The sequence below is a fragment of the Mustela nivalis genome, assembly GCF_964662115.1.
Source record: "Mustela nivalis genome assembly, chromosome: 1".
Classification (NCBI taxonomy): Eukaryota; Metazoa; Chordata; class Mammalia; order Carnivora; family Mustelidae; genus Mustela; species Mustela nivalis.
This window is the reverse complement of record NC_139020.1, coordinates 101015541-101036058: the sequence shown is the minus strand read 5'-3', so window position 1 is coordinate 101036058 and position 20518 is coordinate 101015541. Positions and strand designations below refer to the sequence as shown.

Here is a 20518-nt window from a genome sequence, read left to right as displayed (position 1 = left end):
AGTATTCATTGTTTTTGCACCACACCCAGTGCTCCATGCAATCCGTGCCCTCCCTAATACCCACAACGTGGTTCCCCCCACCCCTTCAAAATCCTCAGGTTGTTTTTCAGAGTCTATAGTCTCTCATGGTTCGCCTCCCCTTCCAATTTCCCTCAACTCCCTTCTCCTCTCCATCTCCCCGTGTCCTCCATGTTATTTGTTATGCTCCACAAATAAGTGAAACCATATGATAATTGACTCTCTCTGCTTGACTTATTTCACTCAACATAATCTCTCCCAGTCCTGTCCATGTTGCTACAAAAGTTGGGTATTCATCCTTTCTGATGGAGGGATAATACTCCATAGTGTATATGGACCACATGTTCCTTATCCATTCGTCCATTGAAGGGCATCTTGGTTTCTTTCCACAGTTTGGCGACCGTGGCCGTGGCCATTGCTGCTATAAACATTGGAGTACAGATGGCCCTTCTTTTCACTACATCTGTATCTTTGGGGTAAATACCCAGGAGTGCAATGGCAGGATCATAGGGAAGCTCTATTTTTAATTTGAGGAATCTCCACACTGTCCTCCAAAGAGGCTGCACCAACTTGCATTCCCACCAACAGTGTAAGAGGGTTCCCCTTTCTCCACATCCCTTCCAACACATGTTGTTTCCTGTCTTGCTAATTTTGGCCATTCTAACTGGTGTAAGGTGCTATCTCAATATGGTTTTAATTTGAATCTCCCTGATGGCTAGTGATGATGAACATTTTTTCATGTGTCTGATAGCCATTTGTCTGTCTTCATTGGAGAAGTGTCTGTTTATCTTCTCCCCATTTCTTGATATGATTATCTGTCTTGTGTGTGTTGAGTTTGAGGAGTTCTTTATAGATCCTGCATATTAACCTTTTGTTTGTACTGTAATATGCAAATATCTTCTCCCATTCCATGGGTTGCCTCTTTGTTTTGTTGACTGTTTTCTTTGCTGCACAGAAGCTTTTGATTTTGATGAAGTCCCAAAAGTTCATTTTCGCTTTTGTTTCCTTTGCCTTTGGAGACATATCTTGAAAGAAGTTGCTGTGGCTGATATCGAAGAGGTTACTCTCCATGTTCTCCTCTAGGTTTCTGATGGATTCCTGTCTCACGTTGAGGTCTTTTATCCATTTTGAATTTATCTTTGTGCATAGTGTAAGAGAATGGTCGAGTTTCATTCTTCTACATATAGCTGTACAGTTTTCCCAGCACCATTTATTGAAGAGACTGTCTTTTTTCCACTGTATATTTTTTCCTGTTTTGTCGAAGATTATTTAATCATAGAGTTGAGGGTCCATATCTGGTCTCTTTACTCTGTTCCACTGGTCTGTGTGTCTGTTTTTATGCCAGTACCATGCTGTCTTGGTGATCACAGCTTTGTAGTAAAGCTTGAAATCAGGTAACGTAATGCCGCCAGTTTTATTTTTGTTTTTCAACATTTCCTTAGCAATTCGGGGTCTCTTCTGATTCCAAAGAAATTTTAGGATTATTTGCTCCAGCTCTTTGAAAAATACTGGTGGAATTTTGATCAGAATGGCTTTAAAAGTATAGATTGCTCTAGGCAGTATAGACATTTTAACAATGTTTGTTCTTCCAATCTAAGAGCATGGAATGGTCTTCCATCTTTTTGTGTCTTCCTTGATTTCTTTCATGAGTGTTCTGTAGTTTCTTGAGTACAGATCCTTTACTTCTTTGGTTAGGTTTATTCCCAGGTATCTTATGGTTCTTGGTGCTATAGTAAATGTAATCAATTCTCTAATTTCCCTTTCTGTATTTTTATTGTTAGTGTATAAGGAAGCCACTGATTTCTGTAAATTCACTTTGTATCTTGCCACATTACTGAATTGCTGTATGAGTTCTCATAGTTTGGGGGTGAAGTTTTTTGGGTTTTCCACATAAAGAATCATGTCATCTGCAAAGAGAGAGAGTTTGACTTCTTCATTGCCAATTTGTTTACCTTTTATTTCTCTTTGTTGTCTGATTGCTGTTGCTAGGAATTCTAATGCTATGTTGAACAAGATTTATGAAGTTCAGGAATGTTCCCTCTATCCCTATACTTTGAAGTGTTTTAATCAGGAACGGATGCTGGATTTTGTCAAATGCTTTTTCTGCATCAATTGAGAGGACCACGTGGTTCTTCTTTTTTCTCTTATTGATTTGTTCTATCACATTGATTGATTTGCGAATACTCATCGCAGGGTGATGGTTTGTTGAACCACCCTTGCATCCCATGGATAAATCTCACCTGGTCATGGTGGATAATCTTTTTAATGTACTGTTGGATCCTATTAGCTAGGATCTTGTTGATAATCTTAGCATCCATATTCATCAGGGATATTGGTTTGAAATTCTCCTTTTTGGTGGGGTCTTTGCCTGGTTTGGGGATCAGGGTAATTCTGGCTTCATAGAAAGAGTCTGGAAGTTTTCCCTCTGCTTCAATTTTTTGGAACATCTTCAGGAGAATAGGTATTATTTCTTCTTTGAAAGTTTGTTAGAATTCCCCAGGGAATCCATCAGGTCCTGGGCTCTTGTTTTTTGAGAGGTTTTTGATCACTGCTTCAATCTCATTACTAGATATGGGTCTATTCAGGTTGTCAATTTCTTCCTGGTTCAATTTTGGGAGTTTATAGTTTTCCAGGAATGCATCCATTTCATCTAGGTTGCTTAGCTTATTGGCATATAGCTGTTGATGATAACTTCTGATGATTGTTTTTACTTCCTTGGTGTTCGCTATTTCTCCCTTTTCATTTATAATTTTATTAATTTGGGCTTTCTCTCTTTTCTTTTGGATTAGTGTGGCCAATGGTTTATTGATCTTATTGATTCTTTCAAAAAACCAGCTTCTAGTTTCATTGATATGTTCTACTGTATTTCTGGTTTCTACCTCATTGATCTCTGCTCTGATATTGATTATTTCCCTTCTTATGTGTGGAGTTGGTTTGATTTGTTGTTGATTCTCCAGTTCTTTAAGGTGTAGAGACGGCTGGTGTATTCTGGATTTTTCAATTTTTTTTTTTTTTTTGAGGGAGGCATGGATGGCTATGTATTTCCCCCTTTGGACCGTCTTTGCTGTATCCCATAGGTTTTGGACCGACGTGTCTTCATTCTCATTGGTTTCCATGAATTGTTGAAGTTCTTCTTTGATCTCCTTGTTGATCCAAGCATTCTTAAACAAGGTGGTCTTTAGCTTCCAGGTGTTTGAGTTCCTTCCGAACTTTTCCTTGTGATTGAGCTCCAGTTTCAAAGCATTGTGATCTGAGAATATGCAGGAAATAATCTCAGTCTTTTGGTATCAGTTGAGTCCTGATTTGTGACCCAGTAAGTTGTCTATTCTGGAGAAGGCTCCATGTGCACTTGAGAAGAATGAGTATTCTGTTGTATTAGGGTGGAATGTTCTGTATATATCTATGAGGTCCATCTGGTCCAATGTGTCATTCAATGCTCTTGTTTCTTTATTGATTTTCTGCTTTGATGATCTATTTCTGAGTGAGGTATATTAAGATCTCCTACTATTAATGTATTCATATCAATATGACTCTTTATCTTGATTAATCGTTTTCTTCTGTAATTGGCTGCTCCCATATTGGGGATGTAGATATTTACAATTGTTAGATCATCTTGGTGGATAGTCCCTTTAAGAGTGATGTAGTGTCCTTCTGTATCTCTCACTACAGTCTTTAGTTTAAAATCTAATTTATCTGATATGAGAATCGCTACTGCAGCCTTCTTTTGAGGCCCATTGGCATGAAAGATGCTTCTCCATCCCTTCACTTTCAGTCTGGGTGTATCTTTAGGTTCAAAATGGGTCTCTTGGAGACAGCATATGAATGGGTCCTGTCATTTTATCCAATCTGCAACCCTATATCATTTTATGGGTGCATTTAGGCCATTTACATGGAGAGTTATTATTGATAGGTATGTTTTTATTGACATCGTGTTACCTTTGAAGTCTCTCTTTCTGTAGATTGTCTCTATATTTCTGTTCAATGCTATTCTTAGGATTTTTTCCTCTTTTATAGAACCCTCCCTTAATATTTTCTGCAGTATCAGCTTGGTGGTTGCATAGTCTTTTAAGCCTTGCCGGTCTTGGTAACTCTTTATCTCTCCATCCATTTTGAATGTCAGTCTTGCTGGATAAAGTATTCTTGGCCACATTTTCTTTTCGTTTAGTGCCCTCAATATATCTTTCCAGCCCTTTCTGGCTTGCCAGGTCTCTGTGGACAGGCCTGACATTATTCTGATGGGCTTTCCTCTGTATGTAAGGAGCTTCTTTGTCCTAGCTGCTTTCAAGAGGGTCTGCCTACAATTATAATTCTTCATTCTTATTATTAGGTGTCTCAAAGACTTTCGAGAATCTATAATCTTGGGGGAAACCGTTCTGCCTTTAGTACATGAATGCTGGTTTCATTCATGAGATTTGGAAAATTTTCATGGACAACTTGTTCTACTATATCTCCTAGACTTCTTTATTTCTCCTCCCCTTCAGGGATTCGAATAATTCTGATGTTGGAATGTTTTATGGGGTCATCTATTTCCTTGATTCTGTTTTCATGGGTTCTAAGCTGTTTGTTCCAGGCTTCCTCCTGATCCTTTCTCTCTATCTGTTTGTCCTCCAGATCACTAATTCTATCTTCTGTCGCAGTTACCCTAGCTTTTAGAGAATTTAGATTAGATTGGAACTCATTGAGAGCATTTTGAACATCATCCCTGGTGGCTTTCAGTTTTGCCCTAATCAATTCCGTTTGGTCATCCATGGCTTTCTTCAACCTAGCTATTGCCTGGATAATTGTTAGCCTGAATTCCCTTTCCAACATATTGTCTATGTAGATAGCCATTAGTTCTGTTGCAGAAGGCCCATCCTCTGTGTTTTTCTTCTGTTGGGCATTCCTCCTCCTAGTCATTTTGGTGAGAGATGACTGAACGGATGTAGCTGGATATATTGACCATGGTGCAGTCAAGGTGCACCCTGGAGTGCTTCTGAGCAATCAGGATTCCCTACCCAAATGAGAGAAAAAAGAAAAGAAAAAGAAAAAAGAGAGAGAGAGAGAGGAAAAAAGGGAAGATAAAAGAGAAGTTCAGCCCAAATGGGCCCCAAGGTAAGATTTTTGAAGTATACAAACAAAAACAGACAAACAAAAAGACTGATAAAATTATATGACAAGAGAAAAAATATATATATATAAGCAAAAAAAGTAAGAGCCTTGTCAAAAAGAACCCCAAGTATAAGATTTATATACTATCAGGACAAACACAAATACACAGAAACACTGGTGGAAGAAAAAGATGGGAGAGTGGTTATAAATTCTCAGTGTGGGCGAGGAAGGTTATTTTGATTCTTCCTGGATGTATCTTGATATCTTTGTTAAAGGACTCAACTTTCCTAAGATAAAGGGGGATTAAAAATTGGTTTACCTCTAGGGGTAGCATTGATTGGGGAAAGGGATTACCTTGAAGCTTAACTCTATATGAATATTAGAAAATAAAAATAAAAAAGAATAAACTAGACTAAACTAAACTAAAATTTAAAAAAAAATTTTAAATAGAAAAGCAAAAGAAAAACACACATGTATGTATCAAAAAGCTCAGGTTAGAAGGTTATTATGGAATTTGATGTATTGGACATCTCACTGTGATGGTAAATAGGTTAAAAAATTATCTATATATTTTTAAAAAATGAACCAGAATAGTGGGAATGAGTTAAAAATAAAAGTTGTATCTATGAAGTAATGGTGGATGTTCTCTTGTCTTTTTTTTTCTTTCCTGGTTGGTTTTCTGGGGAAAGGGACTGGCACAAGGGTTTTCAGTGAATGATGTTCCCTGAGTTAAGTCCTCCCGTTCCCCTCGAGAGGGTGGGCTCTGAGGAAACCGGTTTTTTCAGGCTTTTGTTCTCTGGAGGTTTTTATGTTTGTTCATTTGTTTTCTCTTGCCTTGACAGCTTTTGATAGTTTTTGGAGGTTTAGAGGGATGCAAACTGCCCCCGACCTCCCTCTCAGAGAGAAGCCTCAGTCTGCTCCCCTGTGCGTGCTGCAGAGCCCATATAAATTCCCCCTTGGCTGCTGGCAGAGCAGATTCCGAGTCGTGGTCCCTGGGGACGCAGAATCTCCTGCTTGTACCCAAAACCACTGCAGCGGTGGCTGTCTGGACAGCTCCAGACAGCAAGAGAGGTTCCAGCAGTGATCGCACACTGAGATTTTCCCGCTGGCCTGGACTGGGAGTGCCAGGTCTTTCTGGGTCTAAGAGCACCGGGCCTTCACGCACCTCTCTCAGGGGAGGGTGGGGGGCTCGTGTGTCTCAGGCTCTGATAGAACAGCACGGTGTTCTGCCAGCTGGCGAGGGTCCCAGCCCCTCATGGGAGCCAGACTCCATGAGTTCTCGGGTGTGCTGGCTGCTCAGGGACCAAGACCTGGGTTCTCTGCTGCACTCTCTCTGGCTCAGCACCAGGGGAGGCTGTCCTGGGTCTGGGGACTTAAGCCCCTGTCCCTACCTGCCCCGATTCCCACAATTTTCCCCCACGATCCTTTGCTCTTTTTGAGTGCTTTCAATCAGACTCCAAGTTAATGCTGGTCCCCAGATGCAGGGCACTCTCATATTGGGGTATTACTTTCCAATCAGTTGCGTCTGGTGGATCCCTCCCCCTTTTGTTTATCTTCCCATATCAGTCCAACGTTCCCATTCCGCTTTACCTGCCCACTGGCATCTTCTGCCCCTGTAGAGATCCAGACGTGTATAATTCTGATCTCAGGCTGATTTCACGCATGATCGGAGTTCTTTGGTAGGTAATCAGCTCACTTTAGGGTACAGGTTGAAACAGCACCTACTCCTACTTCCCCGCCATCTTGTCTCCCCGTCCACATGCCCTCTTTAATAGTTTCTCTAATATTCCAGACACTTCTATTTACACAGAAAAAATCCAGCTTACTAACTCTTTCTCCCCACTTCATTCATACATTCACTTTGAGTAAATAAAATGACATTCTAACCATTCACGTAAATATTTTTCCCATTAGCAGTGAACTATTTGAAATCAGCTATCATGTTTCATTCAGCTATTTTATTTCTAAATCCCTAGCACAATTCATGGCACAATACTTTTTTGGTAAATGGGTATTAGATTATCATTTTCTTGTAGGTAGTAGCTTTGTTTTATATTTGTATCCTTTGTACACATTAGGCACTTAGTATATGTTTTCATTGAATAATGGAATGAGTGAATGAAAAAATATTCATAGAGGTCCCTTTTGTAGATTTTCTTAACTAGAAATACAGGTGATTTCCTGCTGAGCGGGAAGCCTGATGCAGGGCTCAATCCCAGGATCCTGGGATCATGACCTGAGCTGAAGGCAGATGCTTAATGACTGAGCCACCCAGGCGCCATAGGTGATTTTTTAAAAAGTAATGAGCTGTGCAGTTCTTAGTTATTAGTGCTCATGTTATGCCTTATGAATGTATAAGAAATTCGTGGCCCTGAAAATGATATAACCAAGACAAGTCTGAGGTGTGGGCTAGTGTTTAGAATCAGGTCTAAATATTCTCAGAAAAATGTAACAAATTCACTTAACCACACAGGTCACTGGCCCTAGTTTTCCATTTCATTTGATTAATAGTATATGGTTGATTAGAATGTTGGATTTTAGCAAGAAAACTTTTTTACTAGGAATTAAACAGCTAAGAGAAAAGACTAAGTTGGGGTGCCACAATAAAATTGAGGGAGAGGGGAATATAGTTTAAACATAAAGAGGAAAACCTATTCAAGACTTAGCAATCTACCATTCTTCACCCACTCCCTTGTTCTTCTCCTCTCAAGTCTACATATACAGTAAAGGAAAAAAAAGTGAATGCTTCATCTTTGGGGGGAAAAAGAAAGAGATACTTAGCGAGACATCCTTTGAGAATTTATTATGAGAAAAAGGCCCAAAAGATTTTATGTATAACTTTTGTTAGTTAATATGAAGCAATGTGTTTGAATGGATGAGGATTTACACTAAAAGCTTAAAATTTGAAGGCTAAAATTATATTGGAGAAACCAAGAAAATTATATTAGAGAAAAAATGTATTATTGTCACTGTTCTATTAGAGAAGGTATGCTTGCCAGATTGGTCCTCATTTTCTGGGGGTAAAGAAAGGAAGGGCAAGTTGGGGGATACCTATGCCATTTGTTCCTGTGTTTGCTTCACTACATTATACTATTTAATCTTCACACATTAATATCATTTTGTTATTTCATAGTTCAGAAGACAGGCTCAGCTAAGTGAAATATATTAAGTGAAATAATTTGTTGAAGGTCACCAGCTGCTTAGTTACTTCTCTAGCTTTGTCCTCTACCATTCTCTCCTTCACCTACTTCACTTAGTCACAGTGGCGTCTCTTCCTTGAACAATTCATGCTATTTCTTCTGCTCAGGGCTCTTTGCCCATAGCTATTAATATGGTTAGACCTCTCTCTCCATTCAAGTTTCTGATGACCTGTCATTGTAGAAAGACCTTCCCTGATGAATCTATATTAAAAGAAATCTTATTTCATATGTCATTTTTTAGAAGGATGTACTATTATTTTGGGTAACACTCAGAAAGAAAAGTGCCAATTAATCAATGATATGACAATTTTGTAATATGCATCCTGATTTCAGAGATGTTAAAATGTGATGGGAAAAAATGGTCTTAGAACCAGTGAAATGCAATAATATTTCCTGACTTTCTGTAGTGTTCTCTTATCCCAGATTATTTCTCTTTGCAACACTCTATCTGATATGATCTTGTACATTTTCTTTATTGCCTTCCCTCTCTACTTTAGAGTTGAAGGTATATATAGGAGCTCCCCCCCCCCCCCAGTACTAGTTGCAAAGAATGGCGAGATGTGAATCATACCCATCTTATCTTTTGGTGGACTACTGAAGATTACATTTCCAGGATTCACTGCCAGTCAAGTGGAGCCATGCAACAGACTTCTGGACAATGGAATAAAGGTAGAAGTGAGATATTCAACCCCTAACCCTCTCCTATAAAACCATTCTTGTAACTTTCCTAACAATTGGAGCTACTAGTGGTCAGAGACTCTAGAGGGAAGAAGCCCTGGTTTCTAAATGTTGGTGTACACTAAAGCCCACCTCCATTCCCTCACATTGACCTACATTGGATTGTGATGTAGATGAGTAATAAATGTTTTTCAATTAAAGCTAATGAAATTTGGGCTTTTTTGTTATAATAGCTTTTCCTGATTAATACATTGCTGTACCTGCAGTGTACAAACTATGTCTGCCACATAGCAAGTTCTCAATAGTTTATGAGGATAGAGGAAATTATAGGAAAACGAGGCTTTTGTTACAAGATTATTAGTTTTAGTTTGTACATAAGGCATCTGCATGGGAGGGTGAGGGCTACATCTTGTATCTCTTCTTCATTTCAGGCAGCCTGGAAGAATTTGGAGGGTTTAATTTCTAGAACAACTGGGTTCAGTAGAACAAGTCAATGGGACTTTGTGGAAAGAGAGTTGGTCAGAGAGAGAAATTTTGATGCGGGGATCATTAATTTTCAGGAACTCAGGGAAAATAGGTTCAAAGCAGTAAGTAAGGAAGTTGAGACAATTGAGGCTCTTGAGTTTTAAACTCAGGCAAATGAATTTATTATGGGACAAGGAGTAAGATAATGAACTATTTGTTGAAATAATCCAGGATGATCATAGACGATTACCTATCAACAGAATGATCCATTTCTCTAAACACCATCTTCTTTAGGTATCACCTTTTATTTGTAGTTTTGCCCTGCCCTGTCACTGATCTATCTGTAGAAGTTTCTTAAGGTAAGTTCAATGAGGTCTTTCATGGGGGTGTTGTTGAGGTGATGTCTGTAAAAATTTCATCTACATTTAAAGATCTGAACTTACTCCTTAAAGACTTATTACTAATAGTTCTTTAGCTAGCTACATATTATCAGTTAGTATACATGGCTTTCCTTTTCTGAATATGAGTTTAAGTAACTCAGTAGACCAGCATAAGGAACACATCAAAATTCTGAATAATAAATTCTTTCTATTTTACAAGGTCTGTAGTTGTAAAATCAACCATTAACTCATATATTTGTCTTTCAGAGCCCAGTATTCAATTTAAATTTTCAATTCCTTCTCTTTAGGTTGGCTTTGGAAGTTTTTGAGTACTTGATGTTAATAAAGGGTGTGTGTGTGTGTGTGTGTGTGTGTGTGTGTGTGTGTGTTTTACAATAGAACTCAATATAACGTGCCCTAGAAAGCTGTCCAAGAAACTTCTAACTTTCTCCCCTTATTTGTCTTTGTTTCTCTCCTGTTCGCACTTTAAGAAGATGGAAAAGCAGCTGATTAGTGCTGGTCAGGGGGATAATATTGGATAGAAAATAACTATTTTATTTATCTCTTTCATATCCATATTAAAATATCTGTGAAATATGATCAAGATTGTGGAATATCAAAGCATTTAAAAATAGGATTAATTTATTTCTTTCTCATCTTTCATGGTTTACCTTAGTGGTTATCTCCTCTAGGAAACAGTAGGTAAATTCCCAAGTCTGGGTTGAGGTACACTTTCAGCATAAGCTCATTCCAGAAGCATAGTCTGTGTCTCCTTCATCACGGTATCTTTATGGTACAAGAAAGGAATTGATAAAATATTCTGTAAATGTCTTTTGAACAAAAGAGTAAATGAGATTCTCTTTTTGTGCAACAGAATCATCATTGGAAACAGTGATTATTTCATGTCTCCAAGGTTATTTTAAGGCCTGCTAATACAGGTTTAAACATGCCTTTAAAAAGAAAAAGGAAAAAAAAGCGACTACTTTAGGTTAAACATTTATTTCAAGTCAGATGTTCCTTTTCTTACTTTTCTTCATTATTCTCAAACTACTCAGTGTGAGTTTGTTGGAATAGGCTCCCATTTAATTTGTGACACACATTGAATAGACATTTGGCTAGCTCCGTAATAACACATTCTATTTGCAAAATTTGCAGATATTATCTTCTTTGGCTCTTCTTAGTTTTCAATTTAGTACCATGAGATTTAGGCCATTATAAAAGTTTTGGTTTTAAGGTAAAAGGTTGAGTTGATTGCCATCCTAAGATAAAACTGAATTGATTTGGTATTATAAAGCTGTTAAGTGTAACTCATACAGAGTAGTCATGAGAGAATAACACTCTTCTTTCAATAATGAAGGTGCAGCCCTAAAACTCTTTGATTTTCCCTGTTAGGATGTTGTGAGAAGCAGGGTGACAGAACCCATCTAGCAGAAATCTGTCTGTGGCAGTGGAGAGGTAGAATGAGATGTGAAGGGGGGGAAGAGAGAAAGAGATGGGATTAAAATAAGGGGTACTAGAATGAAGTGAAGTGAGGAAAGTATAATATTAATAAAAGGAATGACAAAAAACAAATCAACTGCTTCTGTGCTCTTATAAATAAGACAGACCTACAAAGAAATTAACATCTTTTGTTTGCAACACATTAATATCTATCACCTAAACTTAGAGTATTTGCAGAGAGACAGAGAATTTGTATGTAACTGTTATGTCAGTAATGAAACTGAATGAACTGATGAGTCTGGTGTGAATAATACAGTATATCAAGAAACTCAGGATTTTGAAGGGGCAGGGGTTGGGAGGTCGGGGTACCAGGTGGTGGGTATTATAGAGGGCACAGATTGCATGGAGCACTGGGTGTGGTACAAAAATAATGAATACTGTTATGCTGAAAATAAAAAATAAATTAAATAAATGAATAAATAAATAGAAAAAAAAAAAAAGAAACTCAGGAAATCACGATATGTGATTCTGTGGAGACAGTACAGTGCCTGCACATGTCGGCTATTCAGAAAGTATTGGCTGACTATCCTGAATTCTGAAGATTTCATTTATTTATTTGAGAGAGAAAGAGTGTGTGTGTGTGTGTGTGTGTGTGTGTATGAGTTGGGGGAGGGGCAAAGGGAGAGGGAGAAGCAGGCTCCCTGCCGAGCAGGGAGTCTGACTCCAGGCTTAATCCCAGGACCCCAGATCATGACCTGAGCTGAAGGCTCAACCAACTGAGCTCAACCAACCGAGCCACCCAGGCACCCTGACTACCCTGAATTTTGAGTAAGATGCACTTTAAGTTAAGCTTAAAAGAGGGGAACTAGTTACAGGATCAGGACCAGAACCTGAATAAAGAAATGACCATAATTGCCGGTTACTGAAGGCTTTTATCAATACCCAGTCAATAAATGAAATAGAAATTGAATGACTGTAAAATTCATGTTTAAATAATTAAAAATTTACATTTTAAATTCAATTTATAATTATATTTAGATTACCATATTTTTTTCTCAATTAATTCATTTTGCTAGTCTTAAAAAGTCTCCAACTTCTTCAGGTACTGTTAAAAAATAGATAGATGGTATACAGTGGGGTGAACAGACAGTGTTAATAATCTCTTGGTACCTTTCCAGAAACTGGCCCTGTCTGGTAACCAAATCTGAGTCTCTAGTCTCTAAGAGAGCTTGTTACATTTTGAGCCAGTTAATATTTAATGACTGAACTGTTCGGTAGCTGGGTAAGTGATTCCATGACATCACATATATACAGTGATCTTGGAATTGTATGTATTTCCCTGGTAGTTCTGCACTGAGCTTTTCTGCTTTACAAGAAAATATATTTTTTCTTCAAAATGCAGTACATTTTGGGCTACTTCTTATTAATTATTGGGTTTGTTTGTATAGCTAAAATAATCACGTAGAGGCATAGATAGGTCAGTTATTTCCTCTGTCACAAGGATTTAATCTTTTTATCAACCTACCCAGCTGTCACACAATTTTAAGCTAAAAGTATCAGATAAACACAATGCTGCCAATTCAGTAGCATTTCACCAAAAATCTTTTCTCGCTGAAATCCCTGAAACAGTGTTTTTCCTAGTATGTAAGACCTCTTAGGATTTCTCTCTATAATCTTTAAAATTATATTGTAAATAATGTACAAAGTGGTATAAACCAAGGCAACTCATAGAATAAGTGAATGTATTCACAGTTGTAATAAACCATACATAAATCCAATGACACTTACTCTCTTCTGATGATCTCACTTCTAGCTTTCTCTTAAACTGAATTCCAAAAGGAATTCTAATTTAACTGAAGTTCTTTGCACTCATTGTCAGTTTCTGGGCTATTCAGGAAATTGAATTAGCTTTGAATCAGTATTTCTGCAAATCACATTTTCATTCCCGATTCCTTCTAGAAATTAATAGGTACTACTTATTAATAGCTTTAAGCCATTTGTGAAAAATTTGGCTTCTGTCTGGAAACTTGAATTGAAAAATCTTTAACATTGAACCTCTTTTGTCAGTGGATTTTTTTCCCTAATGAACTGCAATTAAACTGGAAAAAGTAAATTGCAAAGAAAAATTTGACAAGAACTTTTATTGCAAAGCACAGAGACAACTGAATAAAAGTACCTAAAATAGAGTAGAGAAGTGAATAAGAGCAAATGGATTTAGTCAAAACAATATATGTTTTAACAACCACTAATATATTCAAATGAAGTGTTTCTCTGTAAATTTCTTTCTCCTTTCTCCTTTCATATTTATCATGTGCATCCACAAACTCTGGAACAATTAATTTTTGTGTCCTCTTGAGGCAGATAGCAAATATTACTCTTCTACCATTAGCTGTACAATACTTGACATGTCCTATAGTTTTATAGTTCAGAAAGCTAATAATTAGGCTGTAAACTCCCGTGGGTGGAGAAATTAAGGAACTGGTCCAAAATCATAATGAATGTCAAAGTAATTGTAATCTTTGTATTCACGAGGTTTTGGCTCCTATTCACAAAGCCTATGTCTCCATTTTTTTCTGGGGTTTTGGATTCCCCTCCCGCTAATCCTTTTCCTACCACTTTCCATGTTTTCTAGTTTGACTCATTTTCCCATCTAGTTTGCTGACACAAATACCTCTTATTTTAAAATTTGGTATATGTTCCCTTAAGAAAACATTCTGATTCAATAATATTAAAGAAACTTTAGGCATAGATTGCTTTTACTAATAGGAAGGTGATCATTTAATTTCCTCCCCTTCACTGGAAAACCTACCTATCACTGCATTCCCCTTTTCCTTTTCCCTCATGCCATCGGGGAAGAGATAGATGTTCACAAACAAGAGCTTATTTCCTCCATGTCTGTTCCTACTTTATTCTAAAGCATCTTCTTCATTGATTTTCTCACTTCTACTTACAATTATGCTCAAATTTCTACCAACCTAAAAACAGCAACGAAGAATTCCCTCAGTTATATTTTCCCTTTAAACCACTTTCTGCCTTAGCAATCTTTGCTTCACTACCAGGAGAAGAAGGGTCATCTAAACTTTTTCTCTTGCCTTCTTTGCCACCTATTTGCTCTTCAACTTGTTGAAAACTGGTCTCTATTCCTGTTGCTTGACTGAAAGTGCTCTCACAGAAATCATCAAAGTTGTAATAGTTTAATCCAGTAGCCTCATTAAATTGCTCCTCTTTTCTGCAACAATATGGCATGATCAATCATATCCTCCTTTACTGATTCTTTTCAACTCTGGCCACAGTACAAGTCTCAACAAATTAGAAAAGACTGAAGTCATACCATGCATCTTTTCTGAACATAATGCTATGAAACTAGAAATCAACCATAAGAAAAAATTTGGAAAGAGCATGGAGTTTAAATAATATGCTACTAAATAATGAATTGATCAACCAGAAAATAAAAAAATAAATCAGAAATTACATGGGGACAAGTGAAAATGAAAACACAATGGTCCAAAATCTTTGGGATGCAGTAAAAGTGGTTCTAAGAGGGGAGTTTATAGCAATACATGCTTACCTCAAGAATCAAGAAAAATCTCAAATAAAAACCTAGCCTTACACCTAAAGGATCTAGAAAAAGAGGAATAAACAAAATCCAAAACTAGAAGAAGGAAGGAAATAATAAAGATTAGAGAAGAATTAAATGATATAGAAACTTAAAAAAATAATAGAACATATCAATCTAACCAGGAGTTAGTTCTTTAAAAGATTGACAAAATTCATAAACCTCTAGCCAGACTCATCCAAAAAACAAACAAAAAAAGAGGATTAAAATAAACAAAATCACAAATGAGAAAGGAGAAATAATAATCAACACCACAGAAATGCAATCAATTGTAAGAGAATATTATGAAAAAGTATATAACAACAAATTGGACAACCTAGAAGAAATGGATAAGTTTCTAGAAACATATAACCTACAAAAACTGAAGCAGGAAGAGAGAATTTGAACAAACTGATTACCAACAATGAAATTGAATCAGAAAGCAAAACCTCCCAACTGGGTGGCTCAGTAGGTTAAGCATCTGCCTTCAGCTCAGGTCATAATCTTGGGGTGCAGGGATTGAGCCCTGAATTTGGCTCTCTGATGAGAAGGAGTTTGCTTCTCCCTCTCCCTCTGTGCTCTCTCTCTCTCTCAAATAAATAAATAAAATCTTAAACACACACACACACACACACACACACACACACACAGGTCCAGAACCAGATGGCTTCAAAGGTGAATTCTACCAAACATTTATTTTTTTTTAAAGATTCATTTATTTAGGGGTTCCTGGGGGGCTCAGTGGGTTAAAGCCTCTGCCTTTGGCTCAGGTCATGATCCTGGGGTCCTGGAATTGAGCCCCACATTGGGCTCTCTGCTCAGCAGAAAGCCTGATTCTTCCTCTCTCTCTGCCTGCCTCTCTGCCTACTTGTAATCTCTCTCTGTTAAATAAATAAATAAAATCTTAAAAAAAAAAGAAACAAAAATGAGACAAAAAGAAACAAGAGGTCAATATCTTTGATGAACGTAGATTCAAAAATCCAAAACAAAATACTAGCAATCCAAAACAAAATTCTAGCAAAGCAAAAATCCAAAACAAAATACTAAACAAAAAACAAAAGACAATATATTAAAAAATAATTCACCACAGTCAAGTGGGATTAATTCCTAGTTGCAAGAGTGGTTTGATATTTGCAAATCAATCATTGTGAAGCATCACATCAATAAGATAAAAGATAAAAACCATATGATCATTTCAATAAATGCAGAAAAAAACATTGACAAAGTACAACATTCATTCATGATAAAAACCTCAAAAATGTAAAATTAGGTATAGAGGGAGCATACCTTTTGTATGAAAAATAAAGGCCTTATACAACAAACCCATAGCAAACATCATACTCCGTGGCTAAAGAGCTTTTCTTATAAGGTTAGGAAAAAGACAAGGATGTACATTTTCACCACTTTTATTCAGCATAGTACTGGAAGTGCTAGCCACAGCATTCAGACAACAAAAAGAAAGAAAATACATTCAAACTGGTGAGGAAGAAGTAAAACTTTCCGTGTTTGCAGATGACATGATACTATATTTAGAGAACCATAAAGACTCCACCAAAAAAACTAGTAGAACTGATAAATGAATTGACTAAAGTTGCTGGATACAAAATCAATGTACAGAAATATGTTGCATTGCTATACATTAATAATGAAGTAGCAGAAAGAGAAATTAAGAAAAATTATTTAATGAATTAAGAAAATCCCATTTAGAGTTGCCTAGGATACCTAGGAATAAACTTGACCAAGGAGTGGAAAGATCTGTGGCATAAAAAGTATAAAACATTGATGAAAGCAATTGAAGAGGACCTAAACACATGGGAAGATATTCCATGCTCACATATTGGAAAATCAAATATTGTGAAAAATTTCTATACTACCCAAAGCAGTCTACAGGTTTAATGCAATCCCTATCAAAATACCACCAGCATTGTTCACAGAGCTAGAACAAATAACCTAAGTTTTGCATGGAACCACAAAAAACCTTGAATAGTCAAAGCAATCTTGTAAAAGAAAAACAACACTGGATGTATCATAATTCCAGACTTCAATTTATATTACAAAGCTGTAATAATCAAAACAAAATGGTACTGTCACAAAAACAGATGCATATCAGTGGGATAGAATAGAAAAACCAGAAAAACCCATGATTTGAATTAATCTTTGGCAAAGGAGCCAGGAATATGCAATGGGAAAAAGACAGCCTCTCTACATATAACAGACTAAAACTGGACCACTTTTTTACACTATATACAGAAATAAATTCAAAATGGATTAAGGACCTAAAAGTAAGACATGAAATCTTAAAAATCTTAAAAATAAGACATGAAATCTTAAAATTCTAGAAGAGAGCATAGGCCTGACATTGACCAAAAAAAGTTTTTCAAGATATGTCTCCCGTGGCAAGGGAAACAAAGACAAAAAACAAACAAACAAACAAACAAATACCACCAACCCCCCCCCCCCAAAAAAAAACCCCAAAACTATTTGGACTACATCAAAATAAAAATCTTTTGTATCACAAAGGAAACAGTCAACAAAACTAAAAGACAATCTACTTAATGGGAGAAGATATTTGTAAATGACATATCCAGTAAAGGGTTACTGAGGCCAGCATTACCCTGATCCCGAAACCTGACAAAGACCTCATCAAAAAGGAGAATTACAGACCAATATCCTGATGAACACAGATCCAAAAATTCTCACCAAATACTAGCCAATAGGATCCAACAGTACATTAAAAGGATTATTCACCACAGCCAAATGGTATTTATTCTGAGGCTGCAAGGTTGGTTCAACATCTGCAAATCAATCAATGTGATACAGTACATTAACAAAACAAAGAACAAGAACCATATGATACTCTCAATAGATGCTGAAAAAGCATTTGACAAAGTAGAACATCCTTTCTTGATCAAAACTCTTCACACTGTAGGGATAAATGGTACATACCTCAATATCAACAAAGCCATCCATGAAAAATGCACAGCAAGTATCATTCTCAATGGAGAAAAGAGCTTTTCTGCTAGGTCAGGAACATGTCAGGGATGTCCACTATCACCACTGCTATTCAACATAGTACTAGAAGTCCTAGCCTTGGAAAACAGACAACAAAAAGAAATTAAAGGCATCCAAATTGGCAAAGAAGAAGCCAAACTCTCACTCTTTGCAGATGATATGATACTTTATATGGAAAACCCAAAAGACGCCACTCCAAAGCCACTAGAACTCAAACAGAGATTCAGTAAAATGTCAGTATATAAAGTGTCAGGATATAAAATCAATGCACAGAAATCAGTTCCATTTCTATACACCAACAGCAAGACAGAAGAAAGAGAAATTAAGGAGTCGATTCCAATTATAAGTGCACCCAAAACCATAAGATACCTAGGAATAAACGTAACCAGAGGCCAAGAATCTGTACTCAGAAAACTATAAAGTACTCATGAAAGAAATTGAGGAAGACACAAATGGAAAAACGTTCCATGCTCATGGATTGGAAGAACAAATATTGTGAAAATGTGTATGCTACCTAGAACTATCTGCACATTGAAAGCGATCCCTATCAAAATACTGTCACCTTTTTTAAAGAAATGGAACAAATCATCCTAAAATTTATATGGAACCAGAAAAGACTTTGAATAGCCAGAAGAATGTTGAAAAAGCATACCAAGGTTGGCGGCATCACAATTCCTGACTTCAAGCTCTGTTATAAAGCTGTTATCATCAAGACACTATGGTACTGGCACAAAAACTGACACACAGATCAATGGAACAGAAGAGAGAGCCCAGAAATGGACCCTCAACTTTATGGTCAACTAATCTTCAATAAAGCAGGAAAGAATGTGAATGGAAAAAACACAGTCTCTTCAACAAATGGTGTTGGGAAAACTGGACAGCTACATGCAGAAAAATGAAACTGGACCACTTCCTTACACCACACATGAAAATAGACTCACAATGGATGAAGGACCTCAATGTGAGAAAGGAATCCATCAAAATCCTTGAGGAGAACACAGGCAGCAACCTCTTCAACCTCAGCCACAGCAAGTTCTTCCTAGGTACATCGCCAAAGGCAAGGGAAGCAAAGGCAAAAGTGAACTATTGCAATTTCATCAAGATAAGAAGCTTTTGCACAGCAAAGGAAACAGTCAACAAAACCAAAAAACAATGGATGGAATAGGAGAACATATTTGCATTGGCATATCAGATAAAGGGCTAGTATCCAAAATCTATCAAGAATTTATCAAACTCAACACCCAAAGAACAAATAATCCAATCAAGAAATAGGCAGAAGACATGAACAGACATTTCTGCAAAGGAGACATCCAATGACCAACAGACACATAAAAAGTGTTATCACTTGGCATCAGGGAAATACAAATCAAAACCACAGTGAGATACCACCTCCCACCAGTCAGAATGGCTAAGATTAACTAGTCAGGAAATGACAGGTGTTCGCGAGGATGCAGAGAAAGGGGAAGGCTCCTACATTGTTGGTGGGAATGCAAGCTGGTGCAGCTACCCTGGGAAACAGCATGGAGGTTTCTCAAAAAGTTGAAAATAGAGCTGCCCTATGACCTAGCAAATGCACTACTGGGTATTTACCCTAAAGATACAAATGTAGTGGCCCAAAGGAGCACATGCACCTATATGTTTATGGCAGGAATGTCCGCAATAGCCAAACTATGGAAAGAACCTAGATGTCCATCAACATATGAATGGATGAAGAAGATGTGATACACACACACACACACACACACACACACACACTGGAATACTATGCAGCCAACAAAACCCCCCAAATTTTGCCATTTGCAACAATGTGGATGGAACTATAGAATATTATTGTAAGAAAAATAAGTAAATCACAGAAGAGTAATTGTCATATGACCTCTGATATGAGGAATTTGAGAGGCAGGGCAGGGGTAGGAAGAAGAGAGGAAAAAATGAAACAAGTTGGGACTGGAGAGGAGGACAAACCATAAGAGACTCTTAATCTCAGGAAACAAACAGGGTTGCTGGAGGGGAGGCAGGGGGGGAGATAGGGTCCTGGGTGATGGACATTGGGGAGGGTATGTGCTATGGTGAGTGCTGTGAATTTTGTAAGAGTGATGATTCACAAACCTGTACCCCTGAAACAATACATTATATGTTAATAATTTTTAAAAATTTAGAAAAAGGGTTAGTATCCAAAATATATAATGAACTGATATAACTCAATACCCCCAAAACAAGTAATCCAATTTAATTAATCCAGTTAAAAAAGAACAAAAGACAAGAACGTACATTTCTCCAAAGAAGACATACAGATGGCCAACAGACACATGAAAAGATGCTCAATATCACTCATCATCAGAAAAGCACAAATCAAAGGTACAATGAGGTATCAGCTCATACCTGTCAGAATGACTAAAACAAAAAGCACAAGAAGCAATAAGTGTTAGAGGATATGTGAAAAAAGGAACCCTTCTGCACTGTTGGTCAGAATGCAAACTGATTGGTGCAGCCACTTTGAAAAACTGTGGAGGTGCCACAAAAAAAATTAAAAATAAAACTACCCTATGATCTAGTAATTGTACTACTGGGTATTTACCCCCCCAAAAAAATACAACAACACTAATTCAGAGGGATGCATGTACCTATGTCTTTATTGCAGC

General features: G+C 37.1%; 1 long non-coding RNA gene across 1 annotated transcript in view; it reads left to right on the top strand.

Annotated features, from left to right (window-relative positions):
* The window catches only part of LOC309871611, a 195065-nt gene extending 186026 nt beyond the window's left edge, over window positions 1-9039 (top strand). The window contains exon 3 of the long non-coding RNA XR_014315373.1: window positions 8804-9039. This is a non-coding gene — a long non-coding RNA (uncharacterized lncRNA). The remainder of the gene's footprint in view (window positions 1-8803) is intronic.
* The last annotated feature ends 11479 nt before the right edge of the window (window positions 9040-20518 follow it).